This window comes from Lithobates pipiens, unplaced genomic scaffold, assembly GCF_037356315.1.
Source record: "Lithobates pipiens isolate NorthernLeopardFrog02 unplaced genomic scaffold, aLitPip1_a1.2 Scaffold_10, whole genome shotgun sequence".
Lineage (NCBI taxonomy): Eukaryota > Metazoa > Chordata > Amphibia > Anura > Ranidae > Lithobates > Lithobates pipiens.
The window spans coordinates 3,418,211-3,431,000 of NW_027507686.1; the positions used below are offsets into that span (position 1 = coordinate 3,418,211).

Consider the following 12,790-nt stretch of genomic DNA (forward strand, 5'->3'; position numbering starts at 1 on the left):
TGGGCTCTGCTTGGCACTGTGATGGGCACTGTGGTGGGCGCTGGCAGTCGTTTATTATGGGGACACTGCTGGGCACTTATTGGCATGTGATTGGCACATCTGGGGGGGGGGGGGGCGATCGGCTCTCCCTGTCAGCGCAAACCGAGGAATGCCCGTTTGCCGGCACTTCCTGGTTCACAAAATGATCAGCTGTGATTGGTCAAACAGAGGCTCCTTATCACAATCGGAGATGCGGCATGTCAGATTGGCATGCCGCACTCACGATCGCCGCGCTGCACGCCCCCTACGGGCAAGCGCCGGCATGTTATCCTGTATTTTTTGCTAAACAAACTAAAAAAGACCAAAAATTCTGAAAAAAAATAAAAGTTTTTCTTAGTCTCTGTCAGTAAATTTAGTAACTAAGTCATTTTTCCCCTATGCTGAAGGGCACTGATATGTGGTACTGATGGGAACTGATAGGCTGCCCTGATGGGCGCTGATTAGGTGGCACTAATAGGCGGCAATGATGAGCAGGCACTGATTGGTGTCACTGATGGGCACTGACTGGTGTTACTGATGGGCACTGAGAGGCAGCACTGATGAGCACTGAGAGGTGGCACTGACTGGCGTCACTGATAGGCACTGAGAGACAGCACTGATGAGCAGGCACTGATTGGCATCACTGATGGGCACTGATTGGTGTCAACAATCACGGCAAAATCGCCCGTGTTCTGGGTGCCATTAAGAAATAATAACATTACAACCGTCTTCCGCATTTTGCCGCTATTCTGGAATTGTGGGCAGACTCGCTGCGATTTCACCCGCACTCCAGAGTGCTAAGGTGTGAATGGAGTCGTAGTAAAAGCCGCACATTACTAGGCACTCAGTTAACCCTTTGACCATTGCTGATGTTACCCCCCCCCCCTTCCCAGCCAATGTCATTAGTACAGTGACAGTGTATAGTATTATCACTGAAGGGGGTGGGCTGGTCCTGAATGACAAGGCACTGATGGAAGCTGACTGTTCTGTATATGGAGGGGGATGGGCTGGTCCTGGGTGAGAAGGCACTGATGGAAGCTGACTGCTCTGTATATGGAGAATTATTAATAAAAGCTTCCATCAGTGCCTTGTCACCCAGGACCACCCCACCCCCTCCATATACAGAACAGTCAGCTTCCATCAATGCCTTGTCACCCAGGACCAGCCCACCCCCCTCCATATACAGAACAGTTAGCTTCCATCAGTGCCTTGTCACCCAGGACCAGCCCACCCCCCTCCATGTACAGAAGAGTCAGCTTCCATCAGTGCCTTGTCACCCAGGACCAGCCCACCCCCCTCCATATACAGAAGAGTCAGCTTCCATCAGTGCCTTGTCACCCAGGACCAGCCCACCCCCCTCCATATACAGAACAGTCAGCTTCCATCAGTGCCTTGTCACCCAGGACCAGCCCACCCCCCTCCATATACAGAAGAGTCAGCTTCCATCAGTGCCTTGTCACCCAGGACCAGCCCACCCCCCTCCATATACAGAAGAGTCAGCTTCCATCAGTGCCTTGTCACCCAGGACCAGCCCACCCCCCTCCATATACAGAACAGTCAGCTTCCATCAGTGTCTTGTCACCCAGGTCCACCCCACCCCCTCCATATACAGAACAGTCAGCTTCCATCAGTGCCTTGTCACCCAGGACCAGCCCACCCCCCTCCATATACTGAACAGTCAGCTTCCATCAGTGCCTTGTCACCCAGGACCAGCCCACCCCCCTCCATATACTGAACAGTCAGCTTCCATCAGTGCCTTGTCACCCAGGTCCAGGCTTTGTTGGAGTGTGGTCGGGCTCAGCGCTGTACAGACGGCAGTCCGGCTCCCCCTGCAGGCCGCCTGTGGTAGTGGCGCTGCCTCCATCCCCGAGCAGACAGAGCAGCAGCGGCAGTGTCAGGCTGGGAGCCGGCGGAGGAGGAGTACCGGGACATCGGCACCGCCAACTGGGGGGAGGGGAGGGAGAGACTGGAGCCCCGGAGCCGGGGACATTACCGGAGCATGTGACATGGTCTACCTACCTGGACTACCTACCTCCACCTGGACCAGTCTGCACCACTGAGCTGCAACTCCTTCCTGACCCGAGGTAAGTCACTGGGACCCCCATCACCGGGGGCCCCCTGTACCCCACTGTCTGTCCTTCCATAGATGGGGATCTGACTGTCTATCCAATGACCGACCTACCGACCTATCCATCTACTCACCTACCTCTATCGTCTTATGCTAGTTTATCTATCTATCTATCTATCTATCTATCTATCTATCTATCTATCTATATATATCTATCTATCTATCTATCTATCTATCTATCTATCTATCTATCTATCTATCTATCTCTCTATCGGATCTTTCCATCTCTCTCTCTATGTTCTCTTGTTGGTGTTTTTGGTTTTTTTTTATTTACTATCCTACTACTGATCGCTTCTATCCGGTTTCAAGCCATGATTGTTTATCTTTCTGTCTATTTCTGATATCTGATATTTCCATCTCTTCATCTCTTTCTCTCTACATTCTCTGTTTGTCTTTTTTTGGGATTTTTGATTTACTATCCTACCATTGAGTATCCTGTCATTGACTATCCTACCATTGCTTTTTTTACTGCTGAACCTTGCCTCTATCTAGTTGCAAGCCATAGTTGCTCTATCTATCTATCTATCTATCTATCTATCTATCTATCTATCTATCTATCTATCTATCTATCTATCTCTGTCCATTTATATCAGATCCTTACATCTCTTCATTTCTCTCTTTTCTATGTACTCTGTCGGTCTTTTTTGGGATTTTTTTAATGGCAATCCTGTCATTCACTATCCTGCCTTTGACCATCCTACCATTGCCTATCCTGCCATTGACCATCCTGTCAATGACTATCCTTCCATTGCCCATCCTGCCATTGACTAAACTGCCATTGCCCATCCTGCCAATGACTATCCTTCCATTGCCCATTCTGCCATTGCCTATCCTGCCAATGACTATACTTCCATTGCCTATCCTGCCATTGATTACTCTGCCATTGCCTATCCTAATATTGACCATCCTGCCAATGACTATCCTTCCATTGCCCATCCTGCCCATTGACTAAACTGTCATTGCCTATCCTGCCATTGACCATGCTGCCAATGACTATCCTTCCATTGCCCATCCTGCCATTGCCTATCCTGCCAATGACTATACTTCCATTGCCTATTCTGACATTGAATACTCTGCCATTGACTATCCTGCCATTGCCTATCTTGCCATTGACCATCCTGCCAATGACTATCCTTCCATTGCCTATCCTGCCATTGACCATCCTTCCAGTGACTATCCTTCCATTGCCTATCCTGCCATTGCCTATCCTGCCATTGACCATCCTGCCATTGCCTATCCTGCCATTGACCATCCTGCCATTGATCATCCTGCCATTGCCCATCCTGCCATTGCCTATCCTGCCATTGCCCATCCTGCCATTGCCTATCCTGCCATTGACCATCCTGCCATTGCCTATCCTGCCATTGCCCATCCTGCAATTGCCTATCCTGCCATTGCCCATCCTGCCATTGCCTATCCTGCCATTGCCCATCCTGCCATTGACCATCCTGCCATTGCCTATCCTGCCATTGACCATCCTGCCATTGACCATTCTGCCACTGACTATCCTGCCATTGCCCATCCTGCAATTGCCTATCCTGCCATTGACCATCCTGCCATTGACCATCCTGCCATTGCCTATCCTGCCATTGACCATCCTGCCATTGCCTATCCTGCCATTGACCATCCTGCCATTGCCTATCCTGCCATTGCCTATCCTGCCATTGACCCTTGCCTCTTTCTGTTATTCAGCCATGTTTGTTAAGCTCTTTTTTCGGCTTCTTCTGGAAGTTCCGTGTACAGAATCCATATTTCCACCTCTAGTTTTCCAGTAAAGATTTATCTCCTGTCAGCGGCTCCCCGTCCATCCTCGGTGTCCTATTAATGTTATTATTTTGTTATCTGTTGGGTGACTAGAGGAAGAAATCTCAGAGTTTCCTTTTGTGTGACTTTTTATGGTGTTTTTGGCTGTTTTTGGGGGCGATGAAGTGAGATTTTTGTGGATTCTTCGGAAGGGAAGAGGTTCTTCCATCTTATTTGTTGTCGGATATCTTTCTGGCATTGCAGACCATGGCAGGTCAATGTTTGTGTGTATGGGGGGTGGGGGGTGGGGGAGCGGGGTTGGGGGGGGGGGGGTGTTGGTGTGTTTTGATGTTTTTTATTTGCTAGAACTATAACACAAACATCAGAATATAATAATAAAATAAGACGAGAACTCCTCTGTGTGGCGAGAGGATGCAATTTCCCAACCCAGTCTCCGCCGGTCTCATCGCCGTCACTTGGCAGAATTGTGATTTATTTTATTAGGAAAGCCGGTTATTCCGGTGGGGTTTGATCTCTGCCTGCGTTTGGCTTGACAGGAAAATGGAAAGAAGAAAAAAAAAAAAAAAAGATACAGGAAAAAAAAAAAAAAAATTTGCCTGCAGAGCTAGCAATCAGATTGAGCTTTGGCATTGACAAAAGAGGCTTGTTTCGTGAACTCCGGTAACGATCTACCGGCGAATGGCACCAGATCCAGATTATTGGTTTGGCAATTCATGTCGTGTTTAGTAAGCTCTGTAACAATACACCGTGTAATCTTCTTAGCGCTGGCCGGGTATTGTTTGCGGAATCCGTCTGTCACGCAGAGTGTTACGGAGCCGGCCGTCAAGGCGAGGAGCCATCCCTGCCACCTGGCCGCTCTCATCGGGCTGCGTCGTACGCAGGGGGGGGGGGGACGCCGGCCGCTCCTCAAAAGCCGACATCCCTGGGAGAACTATTGGGCAATTTTGTTTCACTTTTTCTGCCTTCTGTGAAGAAATTCCTCCCTCTTAGTAAATACCTATTAATAATGTTTATTTATCATCGTCAATTATATCGCCGTCTTTACTCAGCTTACAGTCCGTGAGTCTGCGCATCCGTAACCTTTTACAAAGGATGAGATGTAAATATCCCAAACGGGGGGGTTCCCGTTATATACTTCAGTTTTTAATATTTATAATTAAAAATCTCTCCATCTTCTTTCGTACGGCAAAGGGCAACATGCAAAGGGCAACATGCAAAGGGCAACATGCAAAGGGCAACATGCAAAGGGCAATGTCCCCTGACAAGCAGCTGGCAATTAAATGTCATTGTCTTACCTCCCGTTATCTGGTGACAGGGGGGGGGGGGGAGGGGTTTCTCTGGGTCACCCAACTTTGTACATACCAGTATTAATCTTGGCATCGCCTAACCGGATAAAGCAGATTATTTTAACACTTTTAATTAATTTTAATTTATTGCATGATAATTTATAGTATTAGGCAATACTATGCTGTGAGAGAGTATCGAAGAATATTAATACTAATAATAATAGTAATTTAATACATTGTTGCATATAATATGCTGCAAGAGCGTTTTGAATAATAATAATTATAATAATAATAATAGTAATGATGATAATAGTATAAATTCAATACAATGTTACAACTTGCATGTTATATGCTGCAAGAGAGTATTGACTAATAATAATAACAATGTAATAATAATATATATATATATATATTTTTTGAATAATAATAATATAATATATATAATTCTATATATATATGTATATATATATATATATATATATATATATATATATATATATATATATATATATATATATATATATATATATATATATATATAATTTTGAATAATAATAACAATTCAATAAATTGTTGCAATATGCATATAATATGCTGCAAGAGAGTTTTGAATAATAATAATAGTAATAATAATAACAATTTAATACATTGTTGCAATATGCATATAATATGCTGCAAGTGAATAATATTTTTGAATAACAATAATATAAAATATATAATTTTATATATATATATATATATATATATATATATATATATATATATATAATTTTGAATAATAATAATATAATATATATAATTTTTTATATATATATATATATATATATATATATATATATATATATATATATATGTATATATAATTTTGAATAATAATAACAATTCAATAAATTGTTGCAATATGCATATAATATACTGCAAGAGAGTTTTGAATAATAATAATAGTAATAATAATAACAATTTAATACATTGTTGCAATATGCATAGAATATGCTGCAAGTGAGTTCTGAATAATAATAATAGTAATAATAATAATAATAATAACAATTTAATACATTGTTGCAAAATGCATATAATATGCTGCAAGTGAGTTTTGAATAATAATATTAGTAATAATAATAATAGTAATGATAATAATAATAACAATTTAATACATTGTTGCATATAATATGCTGCAAGAGAGTTTTGAATAATAATAATAATAGTAATGATAATAATAATTCAATACATTGTTATAACTTGCATATTATATGCTGCAAGAGAGTATTGACTAATAATAATAAAAACAATTTAATACATTGTTGCAATATGCATATAATCTGCTGCAAGTGAGTTTTGAATAATAATAGTAATGACTAATGATATTAATAATAACAAATCAATACATTGTTGCAATATGTATAATATTGTAGGGAAGAGGCACGTTTTTTGGGATGTGGCATGGGATACATAGTTCGATTCTTGAGGCACGCGGCCAACTAAAAGCAATGGGCAAATCTTACAGAAGTCGCTATTATTTGGAATTTTGCTCTGCGGAATACTAGAGATTCAAATAGCAAAGGAAAGGAAGCCAAGGAAAAAGATAATGCTGAAGGTTGGCTGTAGATGGACAGATGACTCCCTAGACACGCCAGGCTCTGAGACATCTGTCCACCCTCAATCCTGCTGGGACTTGCTGCACTGTAGCTTGTTACTTGATAAGCATTTGCTGAGCATGCGCAGTTGAGCGCTTGACTTCTTGTTGAGAAAAAAAAAAATGCACCGCACATGTTGGAAGTGCCTAGAGAAGATCTGTGTGGTTCGATCGCCACCTTGTTTTTACCCAGAGCCGTCAGTTTGGTGCAAAACTGGGATGGATAAGACTGGCCATAAAGGCGTCACCTGCCCGGTGTGATGCCTGGGGTGGGGGTGGGAGGGGGGTTGTTTGGGCTTGTTAGGGTCACATCTAAGGGTACCGGACCTCTCTGCAGGCTACACGGCAGTGAATCCATAGTGCCTGGTCTAGGACCCCCCCCCCCCACAATGTATCTAGACCAGCCTTTCTCATTCTCATTCCTTGGTGCCATGGGGTTCCTCCAGAGGTTGTAGGGGTTCCTTGAGCAATTTCTGCCTCTCAGATAGGTTCCCACTGACACCAACGACCTTTCCAGCTATTTGTAAGTGGGGGAATCCCAATGACCACAAATGTAAGGAGCATTCATCCCACTGACCAGGGGTCTCCAAACGTTCTAAGCAAAGGACCACTTTATTGTCCTTCAAGCTTTAGAGGAGCAGATCTGTGGCCAGTGGGGCAAGAAAGTGCCCTGGTGTCAATTCAAATAAATAATGCCCCCTCGTTGGTGTCAGTGGAAGGAATAGTGCCCCATCATTGGTGTCAGTGGGAGAAATAGTGCCCCATCATTGGAGTCAGTGGGAGGAATAGTGCCCCATCATTGGTGTCAGTGGAAGGAATAGTGCCCCATCATTGGAGTCAGTGGGAGGAGTAATGCCCCATCATTGGTGTCAGTGGGAGGAATAGTGCCCCATCATTGGCATCAGTGGGAGGAATAGTGCCCCATCATTGGAGTCAGTGGGAGGAATAATGCCCCATCATTGGTGTCAGTGGGAGGAATAGTGCCCCATCATTGGCATCAGTGGGAGGAATAGTGCCCCATCATTGGTATCAGTGGGAGGAATAGTGCCCCATCATTGGCATCAGTGGGAGAAATAGTGCCCCATCATTGGTATCAGTGGGAGGACTAGTGCCCCATCATTGGTGTCAGTGGGAGGAATAGTGCCCCATCATTGGTGTCAGTGGGAGGAATAGTGCCCCATCATTGGCATCAGTGGGAGAAATAGTGCCCCATCATTGGTATCAGTGGGAGGACTAGTGCCCCATCATTGGTGTCAGTGGGAGGAATAGTGCCCCATCATTGGTGTCAGTGGGAGGAATAGTGCCCCATCATTGGCATCAGTGGGAGAAATAGTGCCCCATCATTGGTGTCAGTGGGAGGAATAGTGCCCCATAATTGGTGTCAGTTGGAGGAATAGTGCCCCATCATTGGTGTCAGTGGAACGGGGCCCCAAGGTCTGGATAAAAGCAAGCAAAGGGCTGCATCTGGCCCCCGGGCCGCAGTTTGGAGAGCGCTGCCTGTGACCAGTAATGGCCCATGAGGTGTAGATGTGGTAATTATTATCCGGGATTCTCTGGGACCGGAAAGTCGTTTTGTTGGTTCTTCCAGTTAAGGAGGATGAGAATGGCCGCTTAGATAGTGAATGAGCAGCAGTACTCTGATGAGGTGCGCTCTTCACTCGCTCTTCACTCGCTCTTCACTCGAGGATTCATCACTCTACAATCTCCATCATATGTAACAAACTTCATTCCATTTTCTTCACCCGCTTACCTTGGCACCCAAACCGCGGGTTACCCCGCTCATAACTAAACCATATAAAACACCCCAATGAAGTATAAGATTTATCTGTCTCTGTGTATAGTTAAGTATTATACCCAAGATTTTTCCCCCCTTGTGTTTTCACCTGGTGATCTGGCCAGTAACACACCTCCTGTATTAGAGCGCCCCCACTCTGGATGAAGGAGAACAGCAGCATTGTCAGTCTGGGGGGGGGGGGGGGGTGTTAGATGGGTTAGCATATTTAGATACACTAACAAATCAAAGCCAAACTCCAGCTCACACTTTTGGAATAAAGGTTTTACATAATAACATAATAATAAATAAAAGCTGATCATTGTAAGAACCCCTGTCAGTGGTAAATAGTTTATTGCAGCCCTCTAACGGCTACATCTGCAGGACAGCTTGTTCTGTTTAAAAACAACAGACTTTCTGGCAGGATCACCAGGTGAAAATAAAAGAAAGAGAGCCTAAAAAAGAACACTAATGCAGCCGTCACATCTAAGAATTGGTAGTCTGCAATATGTACATATATGTTTGTTTTGGGGTTTATCCAGTTTACGCCCCGCGTTCTAGCCAAAAGACGGCTTCAGCACAGGCTTACTTTGCTGGGAGGGCGTACATGGATGGCCTCCTGTGATCGCGCTGCCGGGTGCGCGGGTGGTCCGCTCTGTGATCACTGAGCTCTTTGGACTCAGCTGATCACAGATCGGGGTAAAGGGCCAATCACAGCAGCCCTTTACCACGTGATCAGCTGTGTCCAATGACAGCGGATCACAGATGTAAACACAAGCCGGTTATCGGCTTTTCTTTCGTCACACTGGCAGCGTGAGAAGGGGAGAGGAGAGCCGATAACCCGGGACATCGGCACTGATTATCAGTGCAGTCCCAACAGTGCCAACCAGTGCTGCCAATCAGTGTCCAATAGTGCTGCCAATCAGTGCCCATCAATGTTGCCTCATTAGTGCCCATCAGTGCTTCCTCATCAGTGCCCATCAGTGCTGCCTATGAGTGCCTCCTCATCAGTGCCCATTAGTGCCACCTATCAGTGCCCATTAGCGCTGCCTTTGTGCCGCCTTATCAGTGCCCATCAGTGCCAACTATCAGTGCCCGTCTGCGTTGCCTCATCAGTGTTGCCTCATCAGTGCCCGTCAGTGCTTCCTCATCAGTGCCACTTATCAGTGCCCATCAGTGCTACCTATGAGTGCCTCCACATCAGTGCCCATTAGTGCCACCTATCAGTGCCCATTAGCGCTGCCTCAGTGCCGCCTCATCAGTGCCCATCAGTGCCAACTATCAGTGCCCATCTATGTTGCCTCATCAGTGCCACCTATCAGTGCCGCCTCATTAGTGCTCATCAGCGCCGCCAATCAGTGCCCATCAGTGCCACCTATTGGTGCCCATCGGTGCAGCCTATCAGTGCCCATCAGTTCAACATGTCAGTGCTCATCAGTGCCACCTATCAGTGCCAATCAGTGCCACCTATCAGTGCCGCTTATCAGTGTCCATCAATGATGCCTCATCAGTGCCACCTATCAGTGCCACCTCATCAGTGCAGCATGTCAGTGCTCATCAGTGCCATCTATCAGTGCCCATCAGTGCCACCTATCAGTGCCCATCAGTGCAGCCTATCAGTGCCCATCAATGTTGCCTCATCAGTGCCACCTCATCAGCACTCATCAGTGAAGGAGAAAAGTTACCTGTTTGCAAAATTTAATAACAAACTATGAAAAATGTTTTTTTCTTTTTTTTAGTTTGTTTAGCAAAAAATACCCCCCCCCCCCCCCCCCAAAAGAAAGTTCTATAAGTGTGAAAAACGTATAAATGTAGCATGACCGTGCAATTGTTATTCAAAGTGTGATGACACTGAACACTGAAAATTGTCCTGGGCGGGCAGAGGGGGGGGAGGAGTTGCCGGGATTGAAGGGGTTAATTCTGCTTTAGATGGATTGTTTGTAGTTTGCACATCGCACTTCCTGTGTGTAGAAGTTGCTGTAACTCTTTCTGATGATGGGGAGATTGCGGCGCGGTGATGGAGAAGTCGCGTTACATCAGGTTCGGCGCTTGCCTCACTCTTGGCGGTTTTTCCTCGGAAATGTTTGCGCTCGTTCCTCTTACATAACTCCGCTCTTCGCTCTCCTCCTGTAAAGACGAGTCCGGCGATGATTTATATTAGTGTGCGGAGCTTTCATACAGACATTGCGCTCGGCTCATTCTGCTGCTACAGACAAAGCCGCCAGCGGCAGGATCGCTGATCACTCCGCCTGCCGGCCCCCGGGAGCCGCTGCTTTGTAGCCAGACGCAGCAAAACGTCGCTGGCCTGAGCGCCGCTGGATCTCGATGGTGAGCGCCGTGCCTCGTTCTCATGGGGCGTGGTGCAGCGTACACCCCTGCGAGGGTCGCGTTCCATGCATCCCCATTCACGCACTCCCACTCATTTCAGTTGTGATGCGCAAACGCAGCCGCTGTTCCCAGCCATGTGGGTCACACCCAGTGTCTGCTTCGTCCAATTAAATCGTTACTTTCCAATTGAAATGATTGTGACTGCAGGGACTGGGATACATGGGATAAATTAGAGCGGAAAACTGCGAGCCAGGCCTTCTTGTCCAACATCAGAGCCTGCCTGTCCTCCAATCATCAGATTTGTGCTGACATGCCCCCCTGCACAGCCTGCCTGTCCTCCAATGATCAGACTTGTGCTGACACGCCCCCCTGCACAGCCTGCCTGTCCTCCAATGACCAGACTTGTGCTGACACGCCCCCCTGCACAGCCTGCCTGTCCTCCAATGACCAGACTTGTGCTGACACGCCCCCCTGCACAGCCTGCCTGTCCTCCAATGATCAGACTTGTGCTGACATGCCCCCCCCCCCACAGCCTGCCTGTCCTTTAATGTGTCATTTGCCGCCACCTTACTTTTCTGAATAATGAACAAACTGATCGTTCCTGTGTCCATTCATCACTCAAAGGGGTTGCGTTCTATTCATGGTTTGCATTCTAAGGTTGAAAAACATTCTGTAGCGCTGCAGCCCCCTCCCCCCCCCCCCTCGAGCTCCCCTTTTACTTACCTGAACCCCATCTTTCTCCAGCCGGGAACGAGCACAGCAGCTCTAGCTGGTATCTCTCATGTCCTGATTGGATAGATTGATAGCAGCGCAGACATTGGCTCCCGCTGCTCTCAAGCAAATTCAATGACGCAGGTGCCGGGGGCTGGGGGCCGAATCCTGCATTCTGTGTGAATGGACACAGAAGCAGGACTCACAAGCCCGCCCACACAGGTGTCCACCAAGGAAGTGCTTCTCCAATGTGGGCACTCCATGCGGGGAGGAGCCACCAGCGCTACGGGGGGGGGGGGGGCAGAAGAGGCAGATCGGGACCATCCTCTTCTGGGGTCCCTCTGCGGTGCTATCAGCTCCTCCCCACATCATATACTGTATCCCCCGAGGAGGAGCGATCTCCCGGGGGGGGGGTTACCTTGTGGGCGCGCTCCCGAACCTAGCATTTGCGTCCAAAGTGCCGGACTAGGCTGCCTCATACTTGCCAACTGTCCAGGTTTAAATTCCCTTGTCCCTTGAAGTTTTATTCCTGTGCTGTGTCCTGATATCTCAGTGTGAAGTGCTGGTACTAATGCTGCCCAGCTCTGCCCTATTGTTGTGTGCAGGTGACTCACCTGCAGACCCCGTGTTTACATGTAAATAACCGGCATTCATATGAAAATAGCGGCGACAATACTAAGTAAATAGCTGCGGCTGGCTGCATTGATATGTAAATAAAGGCGGCATTTCTATGTATATCATGCCCCCCTGCCGTGAGGAGATGATGTGCTGTAACCTCTAGCAACTAATCAGTGAGCCGTAATGTGTGCTGTAACCTCTAGCAACCAGTCAGTAAGAAGTAATAATATGCTGTAACTGCTGGCAACCAATCGCAATTGCTGCCTGATCTGATACAGAAAACTGATTTTAAGTCTAGCTGCTCTTTATTGTATGTCTCAGAGCAGGTGGAGAGGGAAATTGCATGGGGGGGGGGGGGCAAGAAAAATTTTTCACAGGGTCCAATCTATATTAAAGACGGCCCTGGGCACCCCTATCCACTGCCTCTGTTGCTCTGTGTTTGAACCTCTGGGGGCACACCCTAATGCAATAGGCTGCCCACTCCTACGCTTGTATATCAAGTCAAAATGTATTTAAAAAAATTTTGCTTGTCT

The 12,790-nt window shown here is 46.6% G+C and overlaps 1 protein-coding gene across 3 annotated transcripts in view; it reads left to right on the forward strand.

Annotated features, from left to right (window-relative positions):
* Window positions 1–1,765: 1,765 nt before the first annotated feature.
* The window catches only part of CBFA2T3 (CBFA2/RUNX1 partner transcriptional co-repressor 3), a 97,805-nt gene continuing 86,780 nt past the window's right edge, over window positions 1,766–12,790 (forward strand). For 2 of the 3 annotated variants that reach the window (XM_077451079.1, XM_077451082.1), the window contains exon 1: window positions 1,766–2,102. The gene's annotated coding sequence lies outside the window, so the exon portion shown is untranslated. The remainder of the gene's footprint in view (window positions 2,103–12,790) is intronic. The other variant, XM_077451075.1, reaches the window with a different exon arrangement.